At 44.1% G+C, this 18,896-nt stretch overlaps 1 protein-coding gene and 1 long non-coding RNA gene across 2 annotated transcripts in view; one reads left to right on the forward strand and one right to left on the reverse strand.

Moving 5' to 3' along the window:
- LOC137759204 (uncharacterized) overlaps positions 1 to 13,199 on the reverse strand; it is a 40,158-nt gene extending 26,959 nt beyond the window's left edge. Inside the window, exon 1 of the long non-coding RNA XR_011073046.1 lies at positions 12,849 to 13,199. This is a non-coding gene — a long non-coding RNA (uncharacterized lncRNA). The remainder of the gene's footprint in view (positions 1 to 12,848) is intronic.
- The window catches only part of BASP1 (brain abundant membrane attached signal protein 1), a 76,965-nt gene continuing 71,189 nt past the window's right edge, over positions 13,121 to 18,896 (forward strand). The window contains exon 1 of the mRNA XM_068535174.1: positions 13,121 to 13,142. The gene's annotated coding sequence lies outside the window, so the exon portion shown is untranslated. The remainder of the gene's footprint in view (positions 13,143 to 18,896) is intronic.

Raw genomic sequence — 18,896 nt, forward strand, 5'->3', positions numbered from 1 at the left:
AGCGTCCAGAGGAATAGCACAGTATTATTATTATTTTTCTCCACAATTCTCTAAACTGAATAGTAAATCCTCATAATTTTAAGTGCAAGAGACTGAAAACTGTGGAACGCTTGATGAATTTGCAGGTCAGCCTTGCGCTGGGGCCAGGCTAATGGTTCCAATTTTAGTATATGTGCTGTTACTCTTGACTAATGGGATCAAAGGAAGGATTTAGAATGGAGGAAGTGAGCCTTCAAGAAAAGGTGGAATTTCAATAAAAGCAAATGGGAGAGAAGCGGTTTCAGGAGGAGGGAAAGGGAAGAGAGAGCAAAGAACGCAGTCCGTGCCTCTCAACCCATAACTGCACCCTGGAATCCCTGGGGAGTTTTAAAACATACTGAGGCCAGACCATAAAATGGAAAACAAATGGGAACAAATACACCTAACTGTATATCAAGTTGCAACATAAGCACACGGAGAAAGAATTATTCCAAGTGACTTTTGAACGCAGTACTCTAACTAGATATCCCTAGCAGGAAATATTGTAAGGATAAAAAGAATTGCAAAGAAATGTTAAACTTCCCTCAGCAGTTTTATTAGTAGTCATATGGCACTGTGATCTTGATACTATTTTATTTGTATGATGAGATAAAGCAGATTAGTAAATATGTTAATTTTATTAATGTTTGGTGAAAGGGAAAAGAGGTACAAATTAAAGTCAAAAATGTTGAGAAGGCTAAATTTTAACAGGAAATACTGATATGAATTCATGATTTGTATATATGTAGATATCTTAGTTTTTGATCTAAAGTGTGTGTGTGTATTTCTACTGAAAGAACCTAAACGTGATGACATCCCAGTAGCCACGAGAAGGCTATGGTCACTTAGTTTCTCAATATCATTTAAAGAAATCGGTGCTTTTGGAGAGCTGGTTGGTTCTAGGCCTGGGTCAAGGGAAGTTCAAGGTGAGAATAGGAATCTTACTGTGCCAGAAAGGAAAATAGTGTCAAAGGCTAATGAAGTCATCAAAAGGTCAAATGCTACCAACTTGATAGCATTTCCATTAGGCAAATTTGGGACACTTTGAGAATGAAAAAGAATGACAAGTGTTATTGATTGTAAAATATGGAATAAATTCAGAAGAGCATAGTTACAGAAAAGAAAGAGAGACAGAGAGAGAAAAAAGAAAACCTTGCTCGCTACCACTGGAGGTGATTCCTATAAAAACTCTCTATTCTAAAAATTGGTAATTAAGCAGAAAGAATTAGCATTTACTCTGCCTTTATGATAAGAGATAGAGCTCATATCAAGTTGATGAGAAAATGTGTTTTTTTTTTTGCCCCCTATGGGAGATTACCAGTTAAGAAATATAAAGGATGATAGAATTTAAAAAATGACCATTTAACTCTCATGCATCATGAGTGAGAATGTAAGACGGTACAGCCACTGCGGAAAAGAATTTAGCATTCATTTTCTTATAAAGTTAAACATACACTTACTGAACACTCCAGAAATCCTATTCCTAAGTATTTACCCAAGTGAAATGAAAACGTAAGTTCACAGGGAGACCTGGATGAGAATGTCTGAATGGGTTTGTTCGTAATTGCCTCAAACTGTAAACAACCCAAATGTCCCTCACCTTGGAATGGATAAACAAACTGCAGAGCACTCTTGCAATGGGATTCTATTCAGCAATAAATGGGAAAGAACTACTGATACATGAACACCATGGATGGGTCGTAAATACATTCTGTTAAGTGAAAGAAGCCAGACTCAAAAGGCTACACAATGTATGATTCCATGTACGTGACATTCTGGAAAAGGCAAGTCTAAAGGGACAGAAAATATGTTAGTGGTTGCCAAGGTCTGGGCTTGGGGGTTGACTGTAACAGGATATGGGGGGACTCTTGGGGGGGAGTGGAACTATTCTATATCTTAGTGATGGTGGCACAAACATATACATGCATTTGTTGAGACCTACAGAACTGTACAGAAAAAAGAGTGACCTTTCCCTGTACATGGATTTTGCCTTAATAAAAAAGGGAAAAAAAATACTTTTTTGCAACTTCTAATCAAATAATTCTTCCAGGCAAGGGTAATCAATAGGTCCTAAAACTATTAGATGGAATTTTGTTGGGGAAATAAGAAATTCATGTGCCAGAATACCACCTCACAGATTCCTTGCTAATTTTAATAGAAAAAAGAGTTTTAATGGAGATATATGACAGTCACCCCCTTAATCACAGGGTCAAGGTCAGGATCACTAATGGTATGACAACCCAACATTATATGCCACCTGGTGTGGTGTAAATACACACCTCCTATGAATTATACTTGCCTCAATGCTTGATCTGAATCTAGTCTCTTTAGACTTAAATTTCAGTTTAGGACCAACTGGGAATAGATGTATAAGTTAAATAATGCCACAAAGAGACAATCAGACCAATACAGATTCTAGGCTATGCTATAAGACAGCCGGCCTGGTTGCTTTAAAATGTCAACATAATTTTAAAAATAAATAAATAAAAGGGAGAACAATAGACTAAAGAGTCTTAAGCAAGTGCAATGCATGAAAATTGATTGGATTCTGGTTTGAAAAAAGAGGAAAAAATGAGATTTTTGAGGCAATTGGGGAGATTTGAACATGGACTGGATATTGGGGAGTTGCTGTTATTTTCTTAGATCTGATAATGTTACTGTGTTTATGTAGGACAATGCCATTATTTTTGGATAGTTCCATGCTTAAATACTTACAGGTAAAATATTATGTCTGCAAATTATGTTCAAATAGTTCAGCTATATATATCTATCTGTGTATCTATGTATCTTTCTATGTATCTATCTGTGTTTATATATGTCTATCATCTATCTCTCTATCAATCTATCTATCACATTGCAAAATATTCATGATTGTGATGGGTTCACAGATTTCCATGTGTTATTCTCTCCACTCTTTTTAAAAATAATTAATTAATTAATTAATTAATTAATTAATTTTTGGCTGCGTTGGGTCTTTGTTGCTGCGCGCGGGCTTTGTCTAGTTGCGGTGAGCAGGGGCTACTCTTCGTTGCAGTGCGCTGGCTTCTCATTGCAGTGGCTTCTCTTGCTGTGGAGCACTGGCTCTAAGTGCGTGGGCTTCAGTAGTTGTGGCACGTGGGCTCAGTAGTTGTGGCTCGCGGGCTCTAGAGTACAGCCTCAGTAATTGTGGCGCACAACTACTGTGGGCTTAGTTCCTCCGTGGCATGTGGAATCTTCCTGGACCAGGGCTCGAACCCGTGTCCCCTGCATTGGCAGGCGGATTCTTAACCACTGCGCCACCAGAGAAGTCCCTCTCCACTCTTCTTGATGTTAAAAAAATTTTATAACAAAAAGTAGGGGAAAAATTAATACCAGATCCTACTCTAGACAAAATAAATCAGGATGTCTTGGGGACAGGACTTCAGCTACAGCATTTTTTAGAAGCTCCCCAGATGATTTTTTCAAAAAACATAAAACAACCAATTTATTAGGCTCCTGGATTCTGTTGGTCAGGAATTCAGACAGGGCAAAGAGGGGATAACTTGTCTCTGTTCCACGATGTCCAGGGCCTTGGCTGGGATATACTGGTACCTGGAGGCTGGGGTCATCTGGATGCAGCTTCACGTGTGTCTGGCGGTTGAGCCTAGCTGTTGGCTGGAGCCTTAGCTGGGCTGTCAGCCAGCACTCCTCTAGGTGGCCTCTCTACGTGGTGTCTCTGTATGGCCTCCAGGTGATTTTAATCTGAAGTCAGCATTTTCCCAACCTTGGACAGTCAGAAGAATGATCTTAAGCATTTATTAAAATTCAGATTCTCTGGCTCTTTTCCTGGGTGTGGGATAGGGACTATTAATATTTACGGTTAAAAGCCACCCAAGTGATTCTAACAGTAAGGTGAGTTTGGAAAGCACTGACCTAGTGCATCAGCCGTAGTTTTCTGTTAAGGTCCCAGATCTGTACAGACACCAAGTACCAGACACCAGAGAAGAGGGGCCATGTCATTTTCTATTGCCTTATTTCTGAAATTTTGTCCCACATTCTTCCTCTGATTTCTAGATTATCTTGCTGCCTTTGACTCTGTCTTTCACTTGGCTGTGATTATGGTTCTTCCATGGCTATGTGGCTTTTGTTGCTTTAGTTGAAACACTTGTCTCATTTGACTAAGCCCTTGGAACTTCTTACTCAAGGCATGATTATGTGGGTATAGAAATTGGATGAGTTTGAGATAAACTGGGAGAGAGAAAAATGAGGCCAGGTCAGACCAGGTCTTGAATACTGGGTTGAGGAATTTGGCCTTAAGTCAAACTTCATATGCAATGGTAATTCAGAGAGAGTTTCTTGGTTAGGAGTGCAAAAGGATCAAGGATGTGCATTAAGAAAGTGAATCAGGGGCAGGGAGGACCTGGAGGCATGGAGAACAGGTTAGGGCCTAGGAGAAAAGTTATGGGGGGCATTTACCAAGAAGGCAGCAATCTCAGTGTTAAGGAGGAGATGGATCTGGGATCCATCATTTTCAAATTCCTTACAGACCACCATCATATTCTTTGGCATTACTGTTGGTGTATAAAATGGAATAAATATTTTATCTTTGAAGTAGAAAGATGACGCTGCTGACTTATAAGCTACACTCTGAGTTGGTTTTAGGCTAGTCATGATGTACTTGAGGTGATCAAATGAGTTCATGACTCTGGTTCCCCTCTTGACCAAGGGAACTGAAACTGAGCCAAACTTTGGATGTGTGGACTTTTACCTCAGGCGCATGATTTTCCAGCCAACTGAGCCTACTATCATAATCTAAAACTAAGGAAGAACTTCTCTAAGGATGTTCTTCTGAGGAGGTTGCCTCAGAGAAAAGGATGGTCTTCTGAGGAGTTCCCAGTGGAATCTGTTAAGTGATTACTCAGATATACTGGTGTGTTTTTTGTTTTTGTTTCTTTTGTTAAAATTCTGCCTAACTTTAATGAGGGTATAGTTCCTGCTCGTTAGTTTGGAATAAGGAATAACTTGTAGATGAATCTAGGATAGGTCATCAAATTATAGGCCACAGCTGAATAAGGTCCAATGCCTGTTTTTGTAAACAAAGTTTTCCTGGGGTGCAACCGTACTCATTCCGATATGCCCTCTATGGCTGCTTCCAGCGACAATGGCAGAATGGAGTAGCTGCCACAGAGCCTTGGGTATTTACTATCTTGTCCTTCATAGAAAATGTTTATTGACCCCTGATCTAGGAGAATGACTTTCTCATCAACTGATGGCGTGATTCTGCACGTTCAGGATATTGGAGGAAGGACAATGAGAGGAATGCAAACATCTTTATCTATTTTTTCCTTTAAAGCCAAGAAAGTCTAGTTGGCAGAAACAAATTTGGGTCCCCTTTTGTGTGTATGTTCTTTGAAGTTTCCCTTCTTTTTCTCCCCCAGCTCCTCCTCCCCCTCCCCCTCCCCCCTCCTTCTTCTCCTCCTCCTCCTCCTTCTTCTCCTTCTTCCTCTCACATCTGTGGTTTCATCTGTGATTTGTGGTACCAGTTAACCCTGTGGGCTCTGGAAGCAGACTGCCCATGTCCACAGCTCAGCGGCTCTACTGATTCCCTGTACACCTTGGGCAAGTCATTTGACTGCTTTGTGCTTCAGGCTCACCTATGATAATAGAACCTGCTGTCCAGGGTTGTTGGGAGGATTAAGTGAGATAATGCAAGGCATGGCTAGGACAGTAGCTGCCTACAAGCAATACGCTGTAAACACTAGCTCTTACTAGTATCAATTTGACTTAGGGTCATCTACAGCCAACATTCCTTGCTGAGACTTCCAAGATTCTTCACGTCAGTGATGACTTATTTCAGGATAAGAACCTGTCATCCGTTTCAGGGCTCTCTGAGATGTTTTTCCAAGCAGTTCTCAAAGTGTGGTCCCTGGACCAGCAGAGTCAGCTTTACCTGGGAACTTACTAGAAATGTAAATTCTCAGGCCCCATCCAAGATTTACTGAATCAGAGACTCCGGGTGATGTGGTGATAAAGGTTTAACAACTGGCTCACCAGGGGAAGATATGTCCTAGAGTTTGCTGACTCCTGTCGTTTAAATTCTCCCATTGTGACTGCTTTCAAGCTACCAAAGTGAAGTTATCGAATGCATTGTTATTGAGTTGGAAAGAGATACACACAATCATCTCTCCTGAGCTGATAGGGGAACCTGCTCTAGCATGCTACTGGCCCAGAGAGCTGTGTTTCAACAAGCTTTCTGGATGATTCGGATGCACGCTGGAATTTGACCACCATCGCCCTAAAGAGCTTAGTCTTCCAGAGATCCGGGGAGAAAGTGTAGCAGAGCGCCTGGGCTTTGACAGCAGAAGAGCTGGGCACACATCCCACTCGGCCACTTCCTGACCTTAGGCAAATGCCTGGCGTGTACTTAAGCATAACTGCATATCCGTTGTTATTATTATTACTCCAGCTTCATTCCTTCTGCAGTCAACCAACACCTTCTCAAACACTTAGAGGAGCTCCGAGGACTTCTACTGCTGCCCAAGCCCCCTTGGGTAAGCCAAGGATGATCCCATTGCTGCGCTTTGCAGGTAGAATGGGAGAACTTTCCTGAGGACTTTGTCATATTGTCCGTTGTGTCTCACGGTGATTATGCAAAGTGGAAAATGGTAGTTACCCCTATGTGACATGATCATAAAAATAGCCAACATCAGTGTGGTGATTTGCAGAGCATTGTTGTAACACTAGTTTGGGGTCCAGGCTGTAGGTGGGCTGGAGGTTCATTTTTGTCCTATAATATCTGTAACTGAAACGACTCAGATGGAGGTCTGGCAAATCTTTTTTTTTTTTTTTTTTCCTGGCTGTGCCCCACGCAGCTTGTGGGACCTTAGTTCCCTGACCAGGGATTGAACTCACCCCTCCTGAGTTGGAAGCGCAGAGTCTTAACCACTGGACCACTGGGGAAGTCCAAATCCTTCTTGATAATCCCAATTTCCACCACAGTCAAATAGCTGGGCTCCTGCGTGTAAGGGAGCCTAGAGGCCAGCGTGCTAATCCTGAACTCTCATGAAACTTCCTTAACTTCGCTGAGTACGCCCAGCCGCACCCCAATGTTCATACCAGTGTCTATGCCGGTCCTCCTCTGGTCTTCCTTTTTTTGTTGATTGCCAGCCCAATGTCCACCTCCACTTCTTCCTTGTGAACAGAGCCCTGAATTTGTTCAGACACCAGGCGAAGATGTGCTTAGGGCAGGTGGGTCCCTCATGCATGAACTCTGATTCCAGAGCTGTCCAATAGAACCTTCTGTGAGGATGGAAACAGTCTATATCTGCATTGTCCCTTCTGGAGACCACTGGCTGCATGTGACTATTGAGCCCTTGAAATGTGGCTTGTGTGATTGAGCAACTGAATTTCTAATTTTTTTTTTTTTTTTTAAATTTACTTATTTATTTATTTATTTTTGGCTGTGTTGGGTCTTCGTTTCTGTGCGAGGGCTTTCTCTAGTTGTGGCGAGCGGGGGCCACTCTTCATCGCGGTGCGCGGGCCTCTCACTGTCGTGGCCTCTCTTGTTGGGAGCACAGGCTCCAGACGCGCAGGCTCAGCAGTTGTGGCTCACGGGCCCAGTTGCTCCACGGCATGTGGGATCTTCCCAGACCAGGGCTCGAACCCGTGTCCGCTGCATTGGCAGGCCGATTCTCAACCACTGCGCCACCAGGGAAGCCCTAATTTTTTTTTTTTTTTTGGCCACACCAAGCAGCATGTGGGATCTTACTTCCCCGACCAGGGACTGAACCCGCGCCCCCAAGTGGAAGCGTGGAGTCTTAACCACTGGACCACCAGGGAAGTCCCTGAATTTCTAATTTTAACTGATTGTCATTTAACTCTCAATTGCTTCGTGTGGCTGATGGCTACCGTGTCAGATCATACAAAGACTCCAAATCATGATAGTTCCGGCCCTCTTTGCCAGGTGTTGCCAGGCATGGTCACCTGGCCCAATCCTGACCTCCAGGCTCTGGTGAAAAGGGATGTGAGTGTCTGGGAAAGACTTCTGTCCCGGCTAAAGGAGAGGGATGCCCTAGGAAGCACCTGTCATTCTCATCCCCTGCCCCGTCCCCCTCCCACAGTTTCCTCCCTGCCCTGCAGGTTGTCATGTGCAGTGTGAAGCTTGGTGCCTTGCGAACCCTCCTGTGACAATGAGAGGATGATATTAATAAATAAAGATGATACAAACTAACATGTATGGGGACTTCCTGGAGGTCCAGTGGTTACGACTCTGTGTTCTCACTGCCGAGGGTCCAGGTTCAATCCCTGGTTGGGGAACTAAGTCCCACAAGCCACGCGGCCAGAAAAAACACAAAAAACAAAAAACAAAAAACAACCACCCCGCCTCCAACATTTACGTAGTGCTTATTACACATCAGGCCCTGGCCAAGCAGTTTACACGTACTAATGTAATGCTAGCAAGGCCCCTGGGAGGGAGGTACTGTGTCACCTCCAGTTTCACAGCGGAGAGAACTGAAGCTCAGAGAAGTTAACTTGTCAGAAGTCCCACAACCAGGAAGCACCAAAGCTGGGATTTGAACCCAGGGACACTGACGGCAGAGGCTGTGCCCCTCACTGCGGCACCATCCTGCCTTTCCAGAACCGAGAGAACGGCATAACCCTGAAACCACCAATTCCCTAGACTTCTTGGTATGTGAGACGAACACACGTCCTTATGTTCAAGCCACTTAAGGTTGGTTTCCTGTGACTTGCAGCCTCAGACATCCTAACTGATACTGTATCTTTGAGTGGGTCTCCTTCATCTGGAGTTCCTGACCACGCTGGTCCACTGTATCACACCTCCACCAAGGGCTGATTCACAGCTGACATGGATTAGGAAACCATCCCAATGTCCGGGAGGAACAATCCATCTGAGGCCTGGGAACACCGATGTCGAAATATCTAGATAGAGATGCTCACGGGGGGGATTCCATCTGTGCTTACCCTGGAGCTTATATTACAGCAAAGCTCTGTCTTTCAGCTCCTGCCCTAATCTCTGATTCTGATAAATGAAGCTTGTCCAGAGGTAATGTGCAAAAGAGAAACTCAGAGAGATAGGGAGACTTGAAAATCATGCATACAAGTCTGCAGCGCAAATTCTTCAAGTCTGTTCATTATGTTCTCATCATGGAGTCAGCGTCTGGGCTCCCCAGTCTCTCAAGCCCTCTTCTGTGACTAAGAATTCAGGCCAACTTGAAGTTGTATTTCACTGATAATAAGTAGGGTGTTTGTCTCTCCAGGCTGATGAAAATTTGGAAAGCTATGAATGTTCGATTCATTCAGTTAGAAGTAAACATGGGTTTGTGGGAATAATGCTAAGACTCTCTTGTCCAAGACAGCGTGTGACACATTGAGCAGGGACAGAGCAGGCGCCCATTCACAGGTGGAGCAGGAAGTCCCTTTCCATCCCCAGAGCCATCCTCCTTCCTTCCCTGCTGCTGGGTGGCTCTACCTTCTCCATTGCCTTTCTCCACACTGCCCCAACCCTTGTAGTAAAAAAGAATTTTACTACATCCCAGGACTAAGTAGAGCCAGGGCTGCAATGGCAGGATGCACGGGATGGTCTGAGAGGAGGAAAGAGCAAACCTAAGTGGCAGACAGTCCTGGGTCCAATCTTCACCACTCTCTTTATTTGTCCCTTTACTTATTCAGCAAAGAATTCATGTGCACCTACTATTAAAGCACCAGAGATAACAATTGTGGAAAAACTCTTCCTGGGAGAAAAGAAACTGCTGTAGGATCCCGCTGGGGTTTTATTTCTTAATCTTATTTCAATATTTGGTGTATCCAAAGACCCAACATTATATCAAGTCTGCAAGATAAATAGGTTAGGCTTTATTGTCTCATTTCACAGGAAGGTTGAGGTCAAGTGACTTTCTCACGGGATGTGGGTAATTGGCAGACGCAAGCTGCCCGGACCCACATCTTCCAACTCATTTCTTTCCTCCCAAGACACCTCACCCTGGGTGAGGGCCAGTCCCTGCCGGGTTCACTGCTCTGAAGCAGACCCTCAGAAGTTCTTCTTTCACCATGAGCCCCTCATTGTAGGGATGGGAGGGGCCCCTGGCAGACTGTGCAATCCTGCTGGCTAGTCTTTGAAGTAAAAAAATCTCGAGATCAAAGGAAATATTTGGTTGAACCCAGTCATTTGGACTTGATCTGCTAGAAACCTTAATTTAATTAGCAACATAAACTTTGTAAAGACTTCACTTTCTCAGCTTGGTTTAACATATATCATTTTTTAAAATTTCTGAGTGACTTGGAACAAATAAGGGGAAAAAATGTAGAATATCTCATGTAAGAAACGAACTTTGAAATACTTCGACCTCATGAGTATTTTTCAGTAGTACTGACCCAGACTTGTATAATTTTCATGCTACTATGAGTAAGAAGTTAGAGTGGGAAATATTTTGGACTGAATTATCTAGCTGTGTTACAGAAAGGCAACCTTCCCAGATTATTTGATGTTTCAAATCATAGCATTTTAGGAAGGAGGGTACTAGCAATGTGGCATATTCCATAGGTCAGGTGCTTTATATATGTTGAAAGAATTCAGTCCTTATAAGAACCTGTGACATAGGTATTCCTCTCTCTAGATGGCAGAAGAAATCAAGTGACATTCCCGTGGACACACAGCTTGGATGCATGGAGCTAAGGTTTGATGCCGGCAAAGTCCGAGCCCTGGTCTGTGTTCATAGTTTACTATGTATTTAGAGCTGCCTTTAGACCTTCAGAAATCATCTGGTTCACTTCCTCTTACATCAGAGCTGAAGAAATTAGGTCCTGAAACTTAAATCCCTGATGGAGTGCAGACAAAATCCAGCCACTAACTCTCTGGAGGGTGGTCCTCTCTTTCGCACCTCTGCAGATGGTAAAGAATCGCGAAAGGTTGTCCCAAGTGGATGCAACCACCTCTGGGGTCCTTGAGGAAACCCTTCCATTTCAGGATGTTTGCCTGACAGTGAGGAGCCTTCCAGGGCATTCATGGCCCAAGAGAATGGGTCTCCTTATTTCTATTTGTGTATGGTGTGTGTGTGTAAGCTATGGAATCCACCCTCCTCTGTGGGAAGCCATTCATTTTAGAGACGTGTCTGCCTTAAGCAATTTTTTCCAGAGAGGAATACACGTGGAAGTGGCGATGCCTCTGGCCAAGATTTCAGCCCGGATCTATTTCATGCTAAACCTATTGTGTGCTGTTGCGTAGACATGGTCAGGATTTGGAGGCCGTCCGTCATTTGAGTTCATCAAATCCCACATTTGGAGGTTTCCAGTGACTCTGGAAATAAATTACATGGCTAGATCTTGAGCGAGAATTGGTACCTACTGCTTATATTTTTTTCTTTTCAATTTCACCTGCTAACAGAAAACAGGAGAGTGATTGTGTGACTGCTAGTACTGATGATGTGAATTCTCTTTTTCTTAATAAGGCCAGGCTCTTTAGAAAGACAGAAAGAAAGAGGGAAAGAAGGAAGGAAGAAGGAAGGAAGGAAGTGACGAGCTACATTTGAGAAACTCTCAACAGACGGACCAACCTCTCCCCCTTGCTCAAGAATAGTCAGACTCTCTCTAGAGTAGTCTCCGTTGACTCACCCTAAAGTGACCTCCATGGACTCTTTTTCAACAGTCCGAAATGTAAACTTGCATGACTTGGCTGGAGGTTACAGAAATCCAATATTATTTGTACCCCGCCCCCCTCCTTCTTATTCCTGCCCCGATCCTGCCACCACGAGCATTTCTTTACCTGGGAAAATTTTAAAGCTTCTTACCAGAATTTGCTGCATGTGGTTAAAATCCCCAGGTAAAATGTGAGCCTGGCATAAAGAATCAGTTTGTTTCAGAGCCACGTTCAGAATAATAAGTGACAATGAGATAAATTCCTTTGTAAGGAGGCTCCTAATTCCTATCACCTAATGATTTCCCTGAAATCTATTTGAAATTCAGAATCTAGGAACAGTTTGCAAAAACAGATCATATGTCATTTGTGCTGAGAACTATTTCAAATCTGGGTTCCAGTGTAAGAGGAAATATGGAAGGAATGCGGGATTGTACTCCAAACTGTGTGCCACATTTTAACGCATTTTTAAAGGAATACTGAAGATAGTGGCTAAAATGAGCTGATGATTGCTCGATCTGAGTGATGGATACATAGGGCGTTACTATTCTTTCCTCCATGCTGTTGTGCATGTTTGGAACTTTCCTTACCAAAAAAAAAAAAAAAAAAAAAAAGAAAACCAAAAGACAAAAAACAAAAAAACAAAAAAGGAGAAAAGAGAAAGAAAACAGTGGCCAAGAGAAATGATCATGGCCCTCGTATTGGACTGCTCTCAACTTGCAAGAGGCTTCAAGGGGACCTTAACAGAAGCACGGATTCCATTCAGTTCCAACTCATCTTTTAAAGAGACTTAAAAAAAAATGTTTTCTTGGAACTTTAAAAGCACACTCAAAAACTATTTCAACACAATCCAGCCTGGGAGGGGTCAGAGATGGCAGGAGAACAAGACGGTTGAGAAAGTCTATGACGTACCGTTAGCGGCTGGTTGAGATCGTTTCCAAGCAGAAACAGAAAGGGAAGATTAGAAAAATAGCCTAAAACCAGTGATCCCGAGATTAGTCACGTGGCTGCTACATAACTCGACTTTACCTAGGGCCGGAAGAGAGTACTTCCGTTCCCGGGTCTTAATTATCCTAATTACTACAGGTCTGGCTCCTTCGGGTGACTCCGTGTCCCACCCCTTCCAGACAAGCAGAAGGTACAGTCATGCTTTAAGGCAAATTGTTCTCTGGTTCAGATTTTCCAGTGGAAAAAGGCATGTATATTAGGCAGATTATTTTACCTTCGCTGTCACGCCAGGGTAAGCTTCCTAGACTGGTTAATTCTCCTCCTGCGGGACTGACGGCTCCCAGCCGTCAGCGGGAGAAGCAGAATCTCTTCCTCCTCCACGGTGTCTGCGGCCCCAAAGATCCCCCTTCCACCTGGGGTGGCGCCCAGCCCACCGAGCGCTCCGGTGCCCCGGGGGCTCAGCGGACTGGAACCGACTGGACGCTTGTGGGGCTCCTGGAGGCTGGCGAGTCCCATCGTGTCTGCCGTTCTGTTGTCTCCAGGGATCGCCCAGGGGCTGGCCCCTCCGGTAATGTGTCTCCCGTGCTCCCTGCTGCTCTGTGGGTCTCTCGCAAGGACTTCTGACTCCGCCTGTGCTCCAGATCTTCCCACAGCGCTGGCTGCATCCTGGTTACAAGCCGGATAATCTCTTCTGCATTCTCAGAGCCTTCAAAGGATGCCAACCTTACCTGCAATCTGGCTTTCTGTTCACTTTTCCACCTTCCACTGGCCAGGGTGGGGATTCAAGGTTATGTCAGTCTCCTCTCCTCCCCTCCCCCGCCCCTCCCCCAATCACTTGCAAGCCATCACTTTCCTTCTTTTTCGGAAAATATCCTCCGTCTGTTTGGTGCTTGACATTGTGTGATTCCTCTCCCTTTCCTCCTGACTGTCCCCTATGGGATGGCTTGGTGACTGCTCCCTCCCACCTCCCCAGTTCAATTTAGATGTGACTGTGAGTGTGTGTGTGTGTGTGTGTGTACCTATATAGTGTCAAGACCCCGGCTGCAATACCTGCTGACTTGGATTCTAATTTCCGCTTTGTACTCGCTAGTTTGTGTGACTTTTGGCCAAGTGACTGAGTGTTTTTAGGGTTATGAACTCCTCTCTAAAATGCAGATAACAGGAATTCCTAGAGCATATGGTTGTCGAAAGGATGGAATGAGAAGATCCAAGTAAAGTGATTGGCACGTTTCAGGCATAACTCAAGAATTATTAACTATTATATCTGGCTGCTTCCTTTCCTTCCCAAATCCACCACCATCTGGGGAAACTTCAGTGTTCTTTGGAACAACCTAAGCTGTTTCCCACCAGAGATTCCCTGCCTTCTGCCGCATGCCCATCCCACATCCTAATGACAACGTCCTGGTCTACGTGTCCCACCTTCACCGCCAGTGTCACTGCCTTCTTATCCATCACATCCTCCTCTTCCTGTGTCACTAGCTGGAACCTTCAGCCTTGGTCAGATGAATTACGTTCCCTGCAACCTACACGGGCTGTGATGTGTATGTAATTCATCTTGTGTGAGATTCATGTTTATTCTAAGGTTGTACTTTCATAATTCTTCCATTAAAAGGATGAATATGGGGCTAAGCCACTCCCTATGTGAAGAATCTTATCCTCTACCTCTCAGCTGGAGATTGGGCCTTAGGCCAGTAATGGCCTTGATCCCAGGGGGTGATCCGTCTAGGACACTGGCTTGGCAGGGAGGCAGGATGGCACCCCTCACCTGATAATGACTCAGTAGCTGGGACACCAGGAGATGGTCTTCATCATCTGAATTCATTGTCTGAGCTCCGATGAGGAATGGGACAGGACCTCTGAGCCCTGGGACAAACCCAGCTATGCTTCTCTGCTTCCTTGACTTTCTTTGATTTCCCTTAAATTTTTCTTTGGTAATTTCGGAAATTCCAGTCTGACTCAACCCTGCTGAGTCACAGCAAGGATAAGGGATTCTGTCCTAGCGTGAGCCAGACCTGGAAGATGGCACTGCTCTTTGGGAGGCAACATAGGGACGGCAGAGGGAATAGGACCAAGGGCTGCCTAAGGCATTCTGAGCGATCTTGGCGCACAGAACCAGCAAGCTAATGATCTTCCTGTGCCAGGGACGTGGGGAGCCAGGAAAGTTGGGGAGAAGGTTTAGCTCGGCTTGATCTTTCCCATATTCTGAGAGGTGGCTGGCCCTTTTTCAGCGATGCAATGGGGAGGAAGGGAGAAGAAACTCTCATGGATACTGAGAAATTAGAACATGACAATGTACTTGTACCACATGGCTTGAGGTTTTATGAAGTCCCAGAGAATCAGACACATTTCTATCCAAAATACAGGAAAGGCACCCAAAAGGCAACTTTTGATTGACCCTGATTTTGGAGGATTTCTGCACTCTTCTCTTATTGGTGGATAATTAAGAATAAAATAGAACTGTACAATATTTAAAAGAGACCACAGTAGCCCCCGCCCCTTATCCATGGGGATACGTTCCAAGACCCCCAGTGGATGCCTGAAATCACAGATAATAACAAATCCGATATATTATGCTTTTTTCTATACCAACAGACGGGTACGCTGGACAAAGGGATGATTCATGTTCTTGGTGGGACAGAGTGGGACAGTGTGAGATTTCATCATGCTACTCAGAACGGTGCGCAATTTAAAATTTGTGAATTGTTTACTTCTGGAATTTTCCTTGTAATATTTTTGGACCGCGGTTGACCTCAGGTAATTAAAACCATGCAAAGTGAAACCTCAGATAAGGGGAAACTACTGTATACAAGGAGTTGGGAGATCTGTCTCCCAAACCCTGTTCATCCACTGAAAGGCTATGTGATTTAGGACAAGATGCTTAACTTGGCTCTGTATTTCCTGAGGTTTAAAATAACTTCATTAAAAACAAATCTCTTTCTTTAAGATGTCATGAAGAATAAGGGAACATTTATGTCATCCTTTGAGCGACTCAAGGGAGCAAGATGCTTTAAAAATGCCATCTGCTCTGTGAAGTTTTTAGGTAGTTGAGGAGAGCTATAAAATGCACCAGGAAAAAAAAAAAGGACATATCTCTAGAAAGCATTAAGAGCTGTGCATGTAAAGATAAATAAAAATAGTGTTTTATATTTCATAAAAAATTGGAATAGTGGGGTTGGTTAGACAGCAAAAAAGGAAACGAAAGGGAGAAAACAGAGGAAAAATTCTTTAAAGCCTTACATAGTAAGTTAAGTCTCTCTTCACTGCCATTCCCAGAATTCCATCCTACTGTTTCTGAGTTTGGTCATAAATAATTACCTTCCTAGGGATGCAGTAACAAAGTGCCATAAACTAGGTGGCTTAAAACAACAGAATTATGGATGCTGGAAGTCTGGGATCAGGGTGTGACCAGGACTAGTTTCTTCTGTGGGCTCCGAGGGAGAATGTGGGCCATCCTTCTCTCCTAGCCATTGTCCGCAATCCTTGGGGTTCCTAGCTTGTAGATGGATGACCCCAATCTCTGCCTCTTTCATCACATGCCTCTTCTCTCTGTGTGTCTCAGCGTCGAAACTTCCTCTTCTTTTAAGGACAACAGTCATACTGGATTAGGGTCCACCCTAATGACCTCACCTTAATTTGATCACATCTTCAAAGAACTACTTTCCAAATAAAGTCACATTCAGGTGTGTTGGGGAGTTAGGACTTCAACATATTATTTTGGGGCAGGGGGACACAATTCGACCTACAACGCTGACCAAGTTAAAACTAAATCTTCCCTTTGCCCGGGTGATTGAGGCACTGGTAACTTCTCTGCGTGGGAAAGGCGTCTGAGGGCACTTTAGAGGGCAGGTGGGAAGCCCAGGGACTGAGCTGTAGGGACTTGAATTGTGCTGTACGTACCTTTATGGTGCCTTTGCTGTAGCTTTTGCCCAGGTTTCCATCGTGCCCTCCACTAGCCCCGAGCCTCAGCTGTTCTGCTCTCAGCCCAATAAATTTAGTTTTAGTTTAACAAATAAATCAAATACTTTAAAAAATGGAGTTAGTTAAATGCAAAAGTCAAATGCTTTTAAGAAATGGGTCAGAATACGTGCTTCTGGCCTCTTGCACTCCACTTCATTTTCCTCCGCTGCATTTCCTGCAGCCACAAAGGAGCCCCTCTTGACCTTCTGAGGCAAAGGGACCACATCCCCCTCGAGATTAGGCCCTCACTCAGCTGGAGGCAGCTGGTGATGTCAGATGCATTATGAAATTAAATGCCTTCTACTCCTAAATCTTATTTTAAAGCTTCTCTGAGTCCCCTAAATTTTCTTGTCTGTGTTTATCAGCAGGGGTGACGAGGGGATGGGGAGAGGAGAAAGGAGGGGGGAGGACATTTTCAGCAGAGCCAGTGCTGTACGACAATTACAAGACCCGCTGTTAACCTCTGACCTGACCGGCTTGGTTCACATTCTCATGCAGCTTCATGTATATTAACCTTAGTACAGAGTCAATTCTGGATGCCCAGAGTGAGCGACTTTTTAGCTTCTGCTGCCAGAAAATGGATTTTTTCCCCTTCAACAAAATGTGAAAAAGGTGGCCTCTCATTTTGTGAAAACAATATGCTTTTGACAATATTAGTGAAATGACTTGAGTTTATCCCAGTTGATGAAAGGTTTAGAGTTCATTCTGGTCTGCTTTGACTGCAGTGCTCCCTAGTGGATACTTTTATGATAAGGTTCTCACGGTTGATCACTTGACAGAAATAGAAGAATGCATTTTAACAAACTCATTGTTTTCTAAAGTGGGTTCGTATTTCGTTTCTTCTTTTTTTTTCCAACGAAAGTTCACTTAAATACATGACCAGATTGTGTATACGTATAATCCTCTGACTGTTCACATGAAATTCTCTGCACGTCCCCTCTTGCTTGTTTCAAGAGAAGGGAGAAGGAAGGGAGATGTAATGAAATAAGCACAGAAGGAAATGACCATAAGGACTTTCTGAACTGTGGTTGGTAACTTGATATAGGTGCCTCGAAAACTAAAATGCTGAAAATATGGCTATAGTGAAGATTTTTTAAAAAAATAAATTTATTTATTTTATTTTTTTATTTTTGGCTGTGTTGGGTCTTCATTGCTGCACGCGGGCTTTCTCTAGTTGCGGTGAGCGGGGGCTACTCTTCGTTGCATTGCGGTGGCTTCTCTTGTTATGGAGCACAGGCTCTAGGTGTACGAGCTTCAGCAGTTGTGGCTCACAGGCTCAGTAGTTGTGGCTCGCAGGCTCTAGAGCACAGGCTCAGTAGTTGTGGCGCACGGGCTTAGTTGCTCCGCAGCATGTGGGATCTTCCCGGACCAGGGCTCGAACCCGTGTCCCCTGCATTGGCAGGCGGATTCTTAACCACTGCGCCACCAGGGAAGCCCTATAGTGAAGCTTTAAAACTGAGATTATCATGACTAAACAATTCAGGATAAGGATATGAATTCACACAGCCAGAGTCTGACCTCTATTTTCTGCCAGAGGGCTTGTAACAAGTGTGTGGGGAGGAAACAGCAGGTCCCCAGATAAAGGCCACTTTCTTGCTGCTTTGCATAAAGATATTCTGCCTGTGACTTTATCCCCATTTTATTCGGCTAAGACCCGGATCTCCAGCTGCCCTGCCGGCTCCCTCTCCGTCTGGTCCATAATTGGGGTGGGGGTGAAGGCCCTGGCCTCCCTTCCTGGCTCTATAGCGTCCAGGAGACTGCACGGCTGCAAAGCCAAGGGATTCAAGCAAGGATTGTCTTGTACGGGAAACAGATCTAGGGCGAGGTTTCTCAAGTCTTCTCTAAAGCTATCGCAGAGATTCCCAGACTTTGAGATTTTACACGCAAGCCAAAAATAAAAGAAAGTTTTAAATGGGGAATTAAAAAAAGACTGCTAGTTAAAAAAGTTTTCCCCAATGAATGGCATTAAAAGTAATAATTAAACAACTACTATCCACATTAGTTCATAAAAGAGAGAACAATTATATACGAAAGATAAGACATAATTATAGAAGGACATTTCTTCCGGTGGAAATTGTGTTTTCTGTATATGTTCTATATATGTTATACATGTGTGTATGTGTATGCATAGACACACACAAACACACACACACACACACACACACACACTTGCCCTTCCTTGTCTTTCATTTCACCACGGAACAGGGAAAAGTTTGTCCTGAATTGGCAGCTGTCTGTGAACTGGCTTTGGGGGACGGTGTGGGAACTTGGCTCCTGAACTTTGACCCTCCCTGGCATGATTTGGAGAGCACCTCCACTACCTGATTTCTTTGAAATTGGACTCAGGACCCACTGCTGTGTAAGG

The sequence above is a fragment of the Eschrichtius robustus genome, chromosome 2 (assembly GCF_028021215.1).
Source record: "Eschrichtius robustus isolate mEscRob2 chromosome 2, mEscRob2.pri, whole genome shotgun sequence".
In the NCBI taxonomy this organism is placed as follows: domain Eukaryota; kingdom Metazoa; phylum Chordata; class Mammalia; order Artiodactyla; family Eschrichtiidae; genus Eschrichtius; species Eschrichtius robustus.